The sequence below is a fragment of the Lissotriton helveticus genome, chromosome 1_1, assembly GCF_964261635.1.
Source record: "Lissotriton helveticus chromosome 1_1, aLisHel1.1, whole genome shotgun sequence".
In the NCBI taxonomy this organism is placed as follows: Eukaryota; Metazoa; Chordata; class Amphibia; order Caudata; family Salamandridae; genus Lissotriton; species Lissotriton helveticus.
Genome location: NC_136057.1, coordinates 1,329,123,821 through 1,329,138,603, shown reverse-complemented (window position 1 = coordinate 1,329,138,603; position 14,783 = coordinate 1,329,123,821). Strand labels below are relative to the sequence as shown.

Below are 14,783 nucleotides of genomic sequence, written 5' to 3'. Positions count from 1 at the left end.
TGGTGTTGGACTCCAGGTTCTCCTGAATGCTTTTGGTTCCTTTATGGGAAATTTGGACCTTAAGGTCAATGTGTCCAAATCCCATACGATGGTCATGGGTCGTGAGTGTACTAAGAGAAGACACAAATCATTCTTTTGCTGTGAGGTCCCTGTTTCCGAGGTAACTACATTCCCCTATTTGGGTGTTTTGTTCGATCAAAAAGGTACCTGGGGACCGCAGATAAGTGCAAAGAGGCTGGCGGTAACCAGATCTGCTTCTGCACTTTTGGGTTTCGCTGGTAAGCTGGGAGCCCGGCCTATGGAAGCGATGTTAAAGATCTATAAGTGTAAACCTGTGGCCATCGCTTCATATGGATCCCCTCTGTGGGGGTACGCAAATCTTGATCCCATTCAGAGAGCAGAAAACAGATTCATAAGATCTCTTCTCTCTGTGCCCCAGTCAACCCCAACTTATTCCATCCATAAGGAGGTGGATTTGCCATATCTGTCGGATTCACTTAGTGTAGCGCCCTTGATCCTGTGGTTGAAATTGTGGTTAAACGACGATCTCCCACTGAATCATAAAGTTTTGAGGGATGTCCAATCATTGGATAAATATAGTAAAATCCCATGGCTGGCCTACTTAACTAAATCATTTCAAGAACGGGGCCGCCCGGAACTTTTCCTTTGCCCAGAAAAAATTAGGGTCCAGGATATAGCCTACATAAAAAAGGTATTCAAAGAAAGGAAGGAAGCATGCCGTGAGGCAGTCGAACTGCAGAAATCTGCAGTCAGGGCTCACTATTTATTGGTTAGCGTACCCTATTTGGCACCTTATCTCCGCTTTGTAACAATCCCTTACCACAGGTTTTTATTAACCAAACTCAGGTTTAACCTTTTACATTTTTATCTTGGTTCTTTTAAGGGCTGGCAGAAGCCAGAATTAGCCGCCCCCTGCAGTTGTGACCTTTTTTCTGTGCAGGATACAATGCACTTTGTCATGTTTTGTAGTCTGTATCATGAGCAGAGGAAAAAATACTTGCTCCCCATTCTGAAAGAAGCAGGGTTCACACAGGTGCGCCCTGCGCTGCTCTACTTACAGCTCATGACAAATCCACGCACAACGTTTAGTCTTGCAAACTTCTTAGTGGCCGCTGCGAGGGTGAAAGCTGTTGGCCAAACTTCGTCTTAAAAATCGTTTCTTGTAATGAGTCAATATGTATTCTTTTTAGATATAAATGTATTATCTTAAATCTTGTAAATAGTATTTATAATGAACATCTAGTATGATGCTTTTTAGATATTAGGAAGATCAAGTATGCTTTCTATGTTATGTTTTATTGTTTTCTTTGTTTTGTTTTGTTTCTTTGTATGACTTGGAATAAGTCGAATAAAGATATTCTGACTGACTATCAGCGGCATTGGAAACAGTCCCTCACTCCCTGCTACTGACCCGTCTTCGGGCTCTTGGAGTGGATGGCCCAGCCTGGAATTGGTTTAAATCATACCTGGTGGACAGATCCCAACACATTTGGATCCCGCCTTTTGCAGCTTCACCCCATGCACTGGATACTAGGGTCCCTCAGGGCTCAATAATGAGCCCTCTTTTGTTCATCATCTACATGTCTCCCCTTATTCAGTTAGCCGAAGATCTTTGGGACAAAGTAATCTCATATGCAGATGACACACAGCTGCTCATTTCTTGGTACAAAGATAGTGAGCCTAACTGTACTAATGCTAAGGTCTGCCTCTGCAATTTTTTATTGGTTGGCAGAGGCACAACTAAAATGCAGCGCAGACAAGACAGAGATTCTTCTTTTCGGTAAATGTGCCTCTCAGCTCTGGCGTTTATTCCGGCCAGGTGAGTTCCCCATGCCTTCTCCCCATGGCGGTCCGGTAAAAAACCTGGGCATATGGTCCTCAGATCAAAAGGCTAACGGGCGGATGTTTCGGTATCCTGAGATTTCTCTAAAACTTTCTTCCACTCCTGGCAAAGGCAGTAGTCTTTCAGCACTTTGAGGGTAGTGCTTTTGGCCCCCCATCAGCTCTGAAAAGGCCACAATCTGTGAGACAGGCCTATGACATGGCGAACACGCATGATCATGTTCACCCATGACAACAAAAACCAGCATCAAGGATCCAGACATCATTACAGTTGGGGCACTCAGGGCAGAAGTACGGGTCCATCACCATGCAAGGGGCTTTTCGGTCCCCACACTTTGTATGTGCTATGTCAATGTCAAAAATGTGTTTGTCATTTGCTTTGTTTTTTCATGTTATGTTTAAATCACGCTGTATGCTTTTCATAGGAAATCAGTGATCATCAGGACCGGAACCATACTTGGTCACAGTAAACCATCCCTACCATCGGTTCCTCTTGACCAGATTTCGGTTAAATTTAATTCACTTTACTCTGGGTGTTTATCACAAATGGTGCAGCCCAGAACAGGCAGATCCTTGCTCATGTGACGATTTCTCCACTCAAAACACCCTACACTTTTTGATGTTTTGTGATCATTTTAACGAGTGTAGGAGGAAATATTTATTACCAATTCTCAGAGAAGCAGGATTTGAACAAGTCAGGCCGGCACTTGTGTATTTAAAACAACTTAACACACCTAAAATAATGTTTCATGTTGCTAGTTTTTTAATTGCGGCCAATCGAATTAGGAAAAAGAATGTCACATTCCCACCGCTCTTAAATATTTGTGAACAGTAGACCCCATGATTAGAAAAAATATCATTAAGGGCAGGCTGACACCATGGTACTCATACATAAATGTGGTTTTTAGGAATAATAAAAAAAAAAAGTGAAATAATTTTAAAATGCATATCTTTTATACCATATGGAATTTTAAGAAAAACTTTCTATTTTTAGAAAATTTGTAATCTATTTGACATTTATTGTAAATGATTGTATACTTTTTATGACTGTGTTTTCTTGTCTTTATATGATATTAATTTATCGAAAATAAAGGAATTGACTGACAGTGATCATCAGAGATGCATGCTTAAATTGATCTGCACCACTGAGAATTGATCTGGGTGCATTCCACTCTATTGTTTCATCGCTCACCCTGGACTATTACACACTAAGAAGAACAATATGTACGCCTATTACAGAGCGTGAAGAATAATTTTCACACCTGTCTTAACACTACAGAAAAAAAAATATTACAACCTGAACTTTACTTAAGACAGGCAAAGACTAAAATGTTATTTTGAAAAAACTTAAACATCTGATTATTCAGATAGTAGCTGTTCTCCTACTCAGTGGCGGCAGCCTCTGTACAGAGAAGGGGGGGGGGCTGGAGGGGTGAGGCATGATATAAAAATTAAAAATTAACATATTTTTTTAGCCGCTGCCACACTTCTCTCCTCAGTCCTCACAGAGTACCGGAAGCACCCAGTCACTCAGACTCTCCCAGCCAATCACGATGCTGCAGGAGCCGAAACAGGCAGTAACTGGGAGGCTGGGCAGTGCGCATGACTGTTTGGACGGCCCCAGAGGGCCGGCTAAGCCATCATATGCACTTTGGAGGGAGTGTAAACGACTCCTGATCCCTCTGACTTGCGAGAGACCAGCCCCGTCTGTGCTCGCTGGAGTCGGAGTCCCGCAAAGAAAAAGAAAAAGGATAACAACTTGTTATTATCATTTTCTTTTTTTATTTCACTGCTCAATAGTTAAAGGGCGATGCTCCTCCATCTTAGCAGAGGAACCACCACTGCTCCTACTGCTCTGGGCTGCTTTCTGTTGCTGGATCACTGGAGTTAGACCTTCAGCGCCAGGACACTGCGGTTGAAGTAGCTATGCACCATCTAAACTTTTTTATTATAATTATTTACTGCTAAGCGATTCACCTCCCAACAAGTGTCAGCTTGGGTCCCCGTGGCACTGCGATAGCAGGACACACTTCTGGCCGTAGCAGGCCTCTTCGACTCATCTTGTGAAAAATTACAATAGCAATGGATGGAAACTATTGTGTTTTTGCTGCACCGTACTATGGCAAGTCCAAGTTATGTTATGCTCCTAAAGACTATGTTCATGCTGTGGAGTGCCTAAACTGCTCCATTCGGTGATTATACCATGATAATGTATACCATGTCATGTTTTGTGATGCACACTTACAAAGCACTGGATATAACCAGTGAATGGCCCAGGGTTCTTGCTAGCTTGCTGTCAGTTTCCCATAAAGAATGCGTAGATTATTTTACCTTTTCATTTTCATTTCACAGGTGATCAGTCTCACGAGGAACCTTACGTTCTTATATAAGAGTTGTATCTACTTTAATTTCAAACAGTGTTAATATCAAGACTAGAATACTTTAAATTAAGAAACTGTTTCTCTTATGTCTTCATGTCATTGTTTAGCTTAATAAATATATGAGGACAGTCCACTTTAACACTACTGGCGGAGATGAGATTTTCTTTGACGAAACCGGAAGCCTTCCAAGTCAGTATGACATCCTGAACTGTGTAGTACGTGAAGGCGGGGCAGTAACCTGCAGTACAGTTGGACGCTCGTTCATATCGAAGGGGGAACAACATCTTCTGGTAAACGACAGCGCTATCCATTGGCATCCTTACTACTCACAGGTACTTTCAGAGCACTTTGGCAGGATGAAATTCATTCATTTATTCAGTGGTCTTTGTCACATGTGAACTGCCAGTAACAATATATTTGCAGATGGATGGATGTTCAGTTAACTGTGTATATGAATATCAGCATTCAGAAAGAATGCCTGAAAGATCAATTCTGAAATGAAATTTTACTGTAATTTTGTTTTATCAAGGTTAGAAAAATCTGAATACAGTTAAAAAAAAAACTATTACAGAGATGTAACCAATGAAAAGATGAAAGTAAAATGCAGTCACCTTGATAATCATACACATTCTTAACCATGATAACAATGCATCACTGCCAGGGAAAGGAACCACCCCTTAACTTGTTTTATATACAATCGCATCCTTTTTTTCAAAGACCTATAGTGACATGTTGGGAAAATTATACAAACAAATGTGTATATCTCAGGAAATGCACTTAGTGCTATTTCGAGATAAAAACATACTGTTATAAAGACGCCTGGAACAGGTAGGTGAAGAATAAGGAGCCTTTATTACGGCCTCCACTGAGGAACCTCTAACACGCCGCGCTCAAGCCCAGCGACCAAGAACTCTGCCAGTCAGGCTGCCTTGTCAACATTCTAAGGCAGCCTCTGGCTGAACTGTAGGAACATTCCAATGAGTGAAAAGGGGAGGGGGGCAGAGAGAGAGAGTGAGGGAGAGACCACAGAAGGCAAGTGGAATGCCATAGTGCAAACCAAGTAAAATATGGGAATTATAACACATCTTCCCCGCATAAAACAAAGTGAGAGAGGAGTATAACACTATTACATAATACAGTCTTTATGCCATTTAGGCGAAACAATAGGTCTTCTGGCACAGCTCTTGGGAAGAGTGACAGGTCCTCCAGGGCGCCCAGATGGCAGGGAGTTTTCAAGAGTGGTGTCCTCTGGGTTTGGGCATTTTGCCAACTGGTCCATGCTCCAGTTTTGCCCATTTTCAAGAACCACAGTGTTGTTTCTGATCTCCACTATTCTTCTGGGTTCATAGAAGTTGTGGTATGTGTTGTTATGTTATGTTATGTTAAAGGAAATTTATTGAGCGCACTGTCACCATGAGTTTCCTGGCGCTGTTAGGGGGCAAATATTGCAGGTACCGCATGGGTAATACCCTTTGACTTTAGGGAGGTCCCACAGTGTCCTTCGGTTGTCCAGTTGTTTACCCTGTGGTCTTGTGTGCACGACCATGTCTTTAATATTCTGTGTACGTCTGAAGGCTAATTTTGGGCGCTCCAGTTGCATCCCTCCTGTGTCCAGTATTTTAGTAGGGTTTTCTTTACTTGATTTGATTGTGGTGTGTAGGCTGTAACACATGTAATTGTCCCATCCTTTGGTTTTTCAAGAGTTTCTAGTAATGCTTCCCGATGATTGTTGCGTGCCAGCTTCTGTACCTTCTTTATGATTCCCTGCAGGGAGTTCCTCTGTCCCAGGTTATTGCCTAGTTCTGCAGCTTGTGTTTCGTAATCCGTAGTATTGCTGCAGTTTCTTCTGAACCTCAGAAATTGTCCAAATGGAAGATTCTGTCTCAAGGCTTTTGTGTGATGGCTGTCATTGGTTAGTAAACGGATTCAATCTGTAGGTATTTTGTATGCTTTGGTGAGAAGTTTTCCATCTTGTAGGATGATTAGCAGGTCCAGGAAAGGGATCTCTTCACTTGAGGAGGTCAGTGTCAATTTTAGGAAAGGATTCAGTTAGTTAATCCAGGTGTAGAATTCAGTGCAGCGTTCTTTTGTGCCTGTCCATAACATGAGTATGTTGTCTATATAACGTTTCCACTCTTTTCTGCTTTAAAGGGGTTGGAAACTGGTAGGATGTGTTCTGCCTCAAAATGGGCCATGTACAGGCATGCTATGCTCGGTGCAAAAGTGCTGCCCATACAAGTTCCATGGATTTGTTGGTAGTGTTGATCTTAGAACTTAAAAAAGTAATTCTTTAGGGCTAGTTCTGCGCATTCCAAAATAAGATTTACTGGTTGTGGTGTGGCCAAGTCGTGGTGCCTTAGATTTCTGTAGCTTCTTGTGGGATGTTGGTATATAACACTTCCACGTCGAGGGTCACTAGTGTGTGATTTCCTCCGGTACCCGTATGTGCTCAATTAAGTTGACTGTTTCTTTTGTGTCTTTGAGGTAAGACGGTATCGCTTGTACTAATGGTCGTGGGAAGTGGTCACAGTATTGGCTGCGTGGTTCAAGGATAGAGTTAATCCCAGACACTCTAGGTCTTCCAGGTGGGGGCATGTTGTTTTTGGGGATTTTTGGCAAGATGTAGAAGTATGGTGTTGTAGGTTTGGAGTTCACTAGGAATTCTGGTTCATTCTTGCTAATCCATCCATTTGTTTGTGCTTCAGTTACTGAGATGGTGATTCTTCTCGTGAGGGAATCTGTGGGATCTGTGTCTATTTTTTGATAGTATCTGTTGTCTGCCAGTTGTCTGTGGCATTCATTATTGTAGTCATCAGTGTTGAGAATGACTATTTTTCCGCCTTTGTCTGCAGGTTTTATTGTAATCATCTTATCACTGTTGAGGTCTTGAAGGGCTTTCCTCTCTCTTGTAGGTAGGCTGTTTTAAACTTTCTTTGGTTGAAAACCATTTATGTCTCGTAATACCGCCTTTTTATAGGTCAGTATCTCAGTGTTGGTCATTGCAGTGGTAGGCGTGAATTTTGATGGGTTCCGTAGACCTGTTTCTGCCGTGGTCGGCAAAGGCCCTATATAAGAAAAAGATTTTACCCATACGAGAGAGCTTGGTTTTGGGGATGGCAAACTTTTTTAATGTGGAGGAACGGAGAGTGCGGGATGGGCGATATGGATGAACAAACGATTGAAGATATTTTGGGGCCATGCCAGAATTGATTTTATGCATGAAACAGAGTGATTTAAATTTGATACGGTTTTCGACCTTAAGCCAATGAAGGTCACAAAGGTATCGGGTAGTGGGAGTGGTTCTAGGGATTTTACATAGCAGTCTAGCTGCTGAATTCTGGATCACCTGCAGTCTGCGAATGGTTGCTTTCTTTGAGCCCAGATGAAGCACATTGCCATAGTCAATCCTAGAGGTAATCAAGGCATTGACTATGGTTTTCTTAGTTGATTCAGGCAACATCCAGCAGATCTTTTTTAGCCACTTTATGATGGCAAAACCCGTGGCCGAGGTTTTTACAACCTGCTTGTGCATATTGAGGGAGTCATCAATGATGATGCATAGGTTGCACGCCTGTGAGACTGGGACGGGGTGCGTGCCCATTTCCTGAGGCCAATGGTGTGGGTCCCACAGGTTTTTATTTTTACCGAGAATTATGACTTCAGTTTTTTCCCCGTTTAATTTGAGGATATTATCCTGGATCCATCCAGCTATTTTAGTAAGACATTTTTTGAGTGTGGAGGAAGTATCAGTGTTCTCAGAAGAGAGGGAAAAGATCAAATGGGAATCGTCGGCATATGAATACATCGATAGGTATGACTCTTCCACCACCTTGGCTAAGGGGCTCGTATACAAATTGAACAATAACGTACTGAGTATGGAGCCTTGAGGTACACCATGTTAAAAGACATGTGTATCCGAGCAGGCGGATTGAGAAAAAACTTGAAAAGTACGTTCCGTCAGAAAGGAGATGAGCCATTTAAGTGCAGAATCGCGAATACCAAGGAGGCGAAGTGTTTTAATTAATACAGTATGTGATACCGTATCAAATGAGGCACTTAAGTCCAGGAGTATAAGGGCCACAGTCTCTCCCTTATCCAACTAGCAGCGAATGTTTTCTGTGACTCCTAATAGAGTGGTTTCTGTTGAGAATCCAACTCTAAAACCTGATTGACAGGGGGGCAGCAAGTCTTGGGCAGTGACAAATTCGGTGAGAATTTGATGAACATGTTTTCCAGAATCTTGGAAAACACAGGTAGCAGAGAAATGGGCCGAAAGTTGGAAGGTTGATTTGGGTCGGTTCCAGCCTTCTTTAGCAGGGGGTGGATCATTGCATGCTTCCAGTCAGCTGGTACAGTATCTTCCTGTAGGGAGGTGTTGAGAAGATCCGTAATAATTTCCAGTGACCGAGGGCCAAGCTTTTTGAGTATGGAGCAGGGTAGGGGGTCTTTTGGGGACCCAGATTTAATATTATAAAGTAAGTATGGGCGAAATTTGCGAAATCGAATTCGCAATCCGCAAAATCCGCGAATTCGTGCGAATTTGCAGATTTTTGTTTTTTTGCGTGTTTGCTGGTTTTTTTGCGTGTTTGCGGGGGGTTTTGCGTGTTCGCGGGGCTTTTTGCGTGTTCGCGGGCCGCTTGCATGGCGAAGTTTCCCATGCGGTCGTGAATGGGCACAGCACCCTCTGGTTCAGCACTGCCACCCTCTGGTTCATCACTGCCACCCTCTGGTTCACCCCTGCCACCCTCTGGTTCACCCCTGCCACCCTCTGGTTCACCACTGCCACCCTCTGGTTCAGCACTGCCACTCTCTGGTTCACCCCTGCCACCCTCTGGTTCAGCACTGTCACCCTCTGGTTCACCACTGCCACCCTCTGGTTCATCACAGCACCTCTAGGTTCACCACTGCCACCCTCTGGTTAACCACTGTCACCCTCTGGTTCAGCACTGCCACCCTCTGGTTCACCACTGCCACCCTCTGGTTCACCCCTGCCACCCTCTGGTTCACCACTGCCACCCTCTGGTTCATCACAGCACCCTCTGGTTCACCCCTGCCACCCTCTGGTTCAGCACTGTCACCCTCTGGTTCACCACTGCCACCCTCTGGTTCACGACTGCCACCCTCTGGTTCATCACAGCACCTCTGGTTCACCACTGCCACCCTCTGGTTAACCACTGTCACCCTCTGGTTCAGCACTGCCACCCTCTGGTTCACCACTGCCACTCTCTGGTACACCACTGCCACCCTCTGGTTCACCCATGCCACCCACTGGTTCACCACTGCCACGCTCTGGTTCACCCCTGCCACCATCTGGTTCATCACTGCCACCCTCTGGTTCACCCCTGCCACCCTCTGGTTCACCCCTGCCACCCTCTGGTTCAGCACTGCCACCCTCTGGTTCGGCACTGTCACCCTCTGATTCACCCCTGCCACCCTCTGGTTCATCACTGTCACCCTCTGGTTCATCACTGCCACCCTCTGGTTCAACACTGCCACCCTCTACCGAGACCTTTTGTGACGCAGCGGCAGCACAAAAGATGCGCCATGGTGCTGGGTATTAACAACGTGACACATCTGAGAGATGTGTCACGTTGTAAAGCCCTGCGCCATCAGGAGGCGTTCCGGCGCAGGGGAGGGCGTTCCTGCGCAGGAATGCCTCCTAAAAGTGGCTGGGTGAAATCTACAAGATTTCACTCAGTCACTTTTAGGCCAATGCTGCGACAAAACCCTGCGCCTGCTTGAAGCAGGCGCAACGCTTGATGCAGCATTGGGGAGATAGGACCCCTCAGAGCATTGCTGGAGCTGTGTCGCAAGCATGACGCTGCTCCAGCAATGCGCTGCTTTTACGGCACAGATGCGTGACGCATCTGTGCCGTTTTTGCCACATGGTGCGGCGCATTGTAAATGCGGCGCACCATGGGTGGTGGAGCTGCGGCGCACAATAACTGGGGCATTCCTGGGGATGCGCCAGTTATTGTAAATCTGCCCCTATACATATAGCCAACGAGGGAGCACTTACTGATTACACATTAGAAAGTACTCCAGTTGAGTAGAGGTATTGCACAAAAAGGTGGCATCTTCGTGGACAAACACGCAGGGCGGGATTCATTCTGCCCCCTGTTAGACTCGTTTTTTGTGCCCTTCTGCCCTCTGTTAGACTAGTTTTTCCCTTGTTTTTCTTCCCTTCTGCCCTCTGTTAGACTCGTTTTTCCCTTGCTTTTCTGCCCTTCTGCCCCCTGTTAGACTCGTTTTTTGTGCCCTTGTGCCCTCTGTTAGACTCATTTTTCCCTTGTTTTTCTGCCCTTCTGCCCTCTGTTATTCCCTTGTTTTTGTGCCCTTCTGCCCTCTGTTACACTCGTTTTTTGTGCCCTTCTGCCCTCTGTTAGACTCGTTTTTGTGCCTTTCTGCCCCGTTAGACTAGTTTTTTGTGCCCTTCTGCCCTCTGTTAGACTCGTTTTTCCCTTGTTTTTCTGCCCTTCTGTCCTCTGTTAGACTGGTTTTTTGTGCCCTTCTGCCCTCTGTTAGAATCATTTTTCCCTTGTTTTTCTGCCCTTCTGGCCTTTGTTAGACTGCTTTTTGTGCCTTTCTGCCCTCTGCATCACCACATCATCACTCAGCGCTACCACAGCATTACTCAGAACCACCACATTATCACTCAGCACCACCACATTATCACTCAGCACCACCACAGCACCACTCAGCACCACCACAGCATCACTCAGCACCACCACAGCATCACTCAGCACCACCACAGCACCACTCAGCACCACCACAGCACCACTCAGTGCCACCACAGCATCACTCAGCACCACCACAGCATCACTAAGCACCATCACATTATCACTCAGCACCACCACAGCACCACTCAGCACCACCACAGCACCACTCAGCACCACCACAGCACCACTCAGCACCACCACAGCATCACTCAGCACCACCACAGCACCACTCAGCACCACCACAGCATCACTCAGCACCTCCACAGCACCACTCAGCACCACCACAGCACCACATAGCGCCACCACAGCACAACTCAGCGCCACCACAGCATCACACAGCGCCACCACATTATCACTCAGCACCACCACAGCACCACTCAGCACCACCACAGCATCACTCAGTACCACCACAGCATCACTCAGCACCACCACAGCACCAATCAGCACCACCACAGCACCACTCAGCGCCACCACAACATCACTCAGCACCACCACAGCATCACTCAGCACCACCACATTATCACTCAGCACCACCACAGCACCACTCAGCACCACCACAGCATCAGTCAGCACCACCACAGCATCACCCAGCATCACCACAGCACCACTCAGCACCACCCAGCATCACTCAGCACCATCCCAGTATCACTCAGCACCATCACAGCACCCCTCAGCATCACCACAGCACCACTCAGCACCACCACAGCACCACTCAGCGCCACCCCAGCATCAATCTGCGCAACCATTCAACAACAACTGGTTCAAATATGTTCTCTCAATGTTTCAAACTTTATTACAAATGTCACAAAAAGATGTTAATATTTCACTTCTGTTCTTGGATTTTCGTCACAATAAAATACACTGAACATAATCTTCACAAAAGTTATTTACAAAAGTTTAAGCTATTGCCATTATAAATTAAAATCACTTTTATTTAAGTATTAATTATTTAAAAAAATTAAAAGCAATTGTAATTTGTAATATCAATACAGCTAAGTCACGTAAATACAAAACATGTTGCATTAAAAATGCTATAGGTGTCACATTTGCGAAAGTTATAACTATTGGCATTGTAAATGACAAAGCTATTAATTTAGCTATTTTCAAAACCAACACATAAATAAAAAAAATTGTCATTTACAAGACCAATAGCTCAAACTTTCCTAATGCGAGACCTATTGCATTGCAAATGCTTCTTTTTATATCTGTCAGTGCTTCCTGTTGAGGTTTAATTTTCGTGACAGGCGCCTCATTGCCTACTTGTAACTATTCTCTGACCCTGCTTCAAGGGTCAGAGCAGGGTCAGAGAATAGTTGCAACGAGGCGCCAGGAAGCACTTACAGGCTTACAGCAGCAGGTGCCCAAGTTGAAGTAAATTTCTTTGTAACCCTTTTGTAAAAGGTTACAAAAAATTAGCTTCAACTTTTGCACCTGCTGCTGTAACCCTGTAAGTGCTTGGCTGAAAATTCGTCCCTGCTGATTCGCGGATTTTACTGCGATTTCGCGAGATCACGGAAAATCCGCAAATTCCACGAGCGGAAAGAATTTTTCAGCCCATGCTTAGTATTAAGTAGTTTGGTTAGAGTCATGGTGTTTAGTCTGGGCCAACTATCCAAAGTACTTCTGGGGTTCTGAGGTTCTGAGGGGCATGTAAGTAAAAATTACTAATGTAGTTGTGAGTCGAAGGGGCCAGTGAAAATGTTGTCGATGGAGGGCAACTACTCTGTGCTGCTGCAATTCCTTGGTAGATTTTGTCCACTTTTTGTACGAAGAAAGTGGCCAATGTGTCACATTGCTGTTTGTTTAAGTCCGGTGGTATGGCTAATGTTTTAGATCCCGCAAGTTCTTTCACCATCTTGAACAGTATTTTGGAGCAGTTAAGAGCCTCGGAGATGGTGGAGCACACATGGTCGGCTCGTGCCTTATTACAGAGGGTATGATATTTAGCTAATTTACTTTTGTCGACGTTCAAAAGTTTTGCATCCAGATTTTTCTTATTTTAGTAGTTCCGTCAACCATGGGGCGGGAGGTCGCTCGTCCTTAGGTTTTAATTTGGTCAGAGGTAGGCAAGTGTCAATTGCCGTCATTATCCAATTGAGTACTGCTGCAGATAGGGAATGTACAGATTGCTTTGAACAAGGAAGGTGAGAGTTTAAAAAGATGTTCAATGTATCAATATCTAACTTTTTCCAGTTCCTAATTAGCTTGGGTTGATCAGAGAGGACCTTAAGCTTCTGCATGGCTACTTGAAGTGAAAACCTAATCAGATTGTGATCTGACCAGCAAATTGGTAGTGTGGGAAGAACATTGATTTCCTTGAAGTTAGTGAAAATGGGGTCAAGTAGATGACCTGCCGTGTGTGTAGGTCCAGAATTTAGCAGGTTTAAGTTTAAAGTGGCTAGATCGGAGATGAGCTCAGAGGTTATTGTGCTAGTTTGATTTTCTAAATGTAAGTTAACGTCCTCAATGAGGGAGAAATTGGCAGCCTTCATCACTAAGGGACTTATTATTTCTGGGAGGGTAGTTGCCCATGCTGTGGCAGAGCCAGGTGGACGATAGACAAGAATATCAGAAAAAGTAAAATTGGGGGTGAGAGCAAGCTTAAATATAGCTGCTTCACAGCTGGGACTAGGCAAGTGAGTGAAATCACAATTGTACTCTTTTTTAAAGATGATAGCAATCCCGCCTCCTGTTTTATTAATGCGATCAATTCTTTCTATTGCATAATGGTTGGGCACAGCCACCGCAATATCCGGGCCTGAACTCTCTTGGAGCCAGGTTTCTGTAAGAAAGAGGGTGTCAGGCTTTTCATCCATTAGTATGTTAAAGATCTCTAATTTATGTTTAGGTAAAGACCTGCAGTTCAAGCTAAAAAAGAAAATGTTTTGCATTGGGATTGACATTGGTCGCTCTTGTCGCTTTCCCTATTCATGGTTAGTTTGCGCCCTGGAGCAACTGTGAAGCTGCAGTTAGGGCAAGGTGCAATTTCGCCCTACAAGTGTAGTTTGCAACATTCCGGTGATAGTGGGCTTTTTAGAGCCCAGAGCTGCTCAGAGTTGTACCTGAGTGATGGATGATGGCTGGTATAGGAGGTATGTGCGGCTTGGGTCTCTACTTCTACTTGGTTATTTGCGGAGTTAGCATTAGAAGGAGTAGGACCAGAGTTTCTGGCCCTGGCCCGGTCCAGGCGCGGACGGGCGCAGACAGGCATGCGGCGCGCCCGCTGCGCATGTCCGCTGCGCATCCTGGAGCTGGTGTACATTTCAGGCCTCGGGAGACAACGAGCTCCGCCGGGGCTGTGCGCTGATTGGCTCGCAATCAGACAATCAGCGAAGGTTACAGCAAGAATTCTCAAATGGAATCCGCCATGCGAACAAACAGCGTGTAAGCCGAGGGGCAGGTACAGAGGAAAGTAAGTGCGCAGTACAAAGAATTGTGGGTGCAATTTAAAAGTTTAAAAGGTTTTCAAAGATTGTCCCCCCAACAAATTCCCATGAGTATTCACCACAATAGAGCAGCGCGAACTGAAAAGGCGCACTTTTCAGGCCTCGGGAGACAACGAGCCCTGCCGGGGCTGTGCGCAGAATGGCTCGCAATCAGCCAATCAGCAAAGGTTACAGCAAGAATTCTCCAATGGTGTCCGCCACGCGAACAAACAGCGTGTAAGCTGAGGGGCAGGTACAGAGGAAAGTAAGTGCGCAGTACAACGAATCGTGGGTGCAATTTAAAAGTTTAAAAGGTTTTCAAAGATTGTCCCCCCAACAAATTTGCATGAGTATTCACCACAATACCCAGTAAAACGTATGGATACAAAAGTACA

General features: G+C 45.0%; 1 protein-coding gene across 1 annotated transcript in view; it reads left to right on the top strand.

Moving 5' to 3' along the window:
* The first annotated feature begins 4,471 nt into the window (after positions 1 to 4,471).
* Positions 4,472 to 14,783, top strand: part of LOC144772790 (vomeronasal type-2 receptor 26-like) — a 101,312-nt gene continuing 91,000 nt past the window's right edge. Inside the window, exon 1 of the mRNA XM_078657366.1 lies at positions 4,472 to 4,576. The gene's annotated coding sequence lies outside the window, so the exon portion shown is untranslated. The remainder of the gene's footprint in view (positions 4,577 to 14,783) is intronic.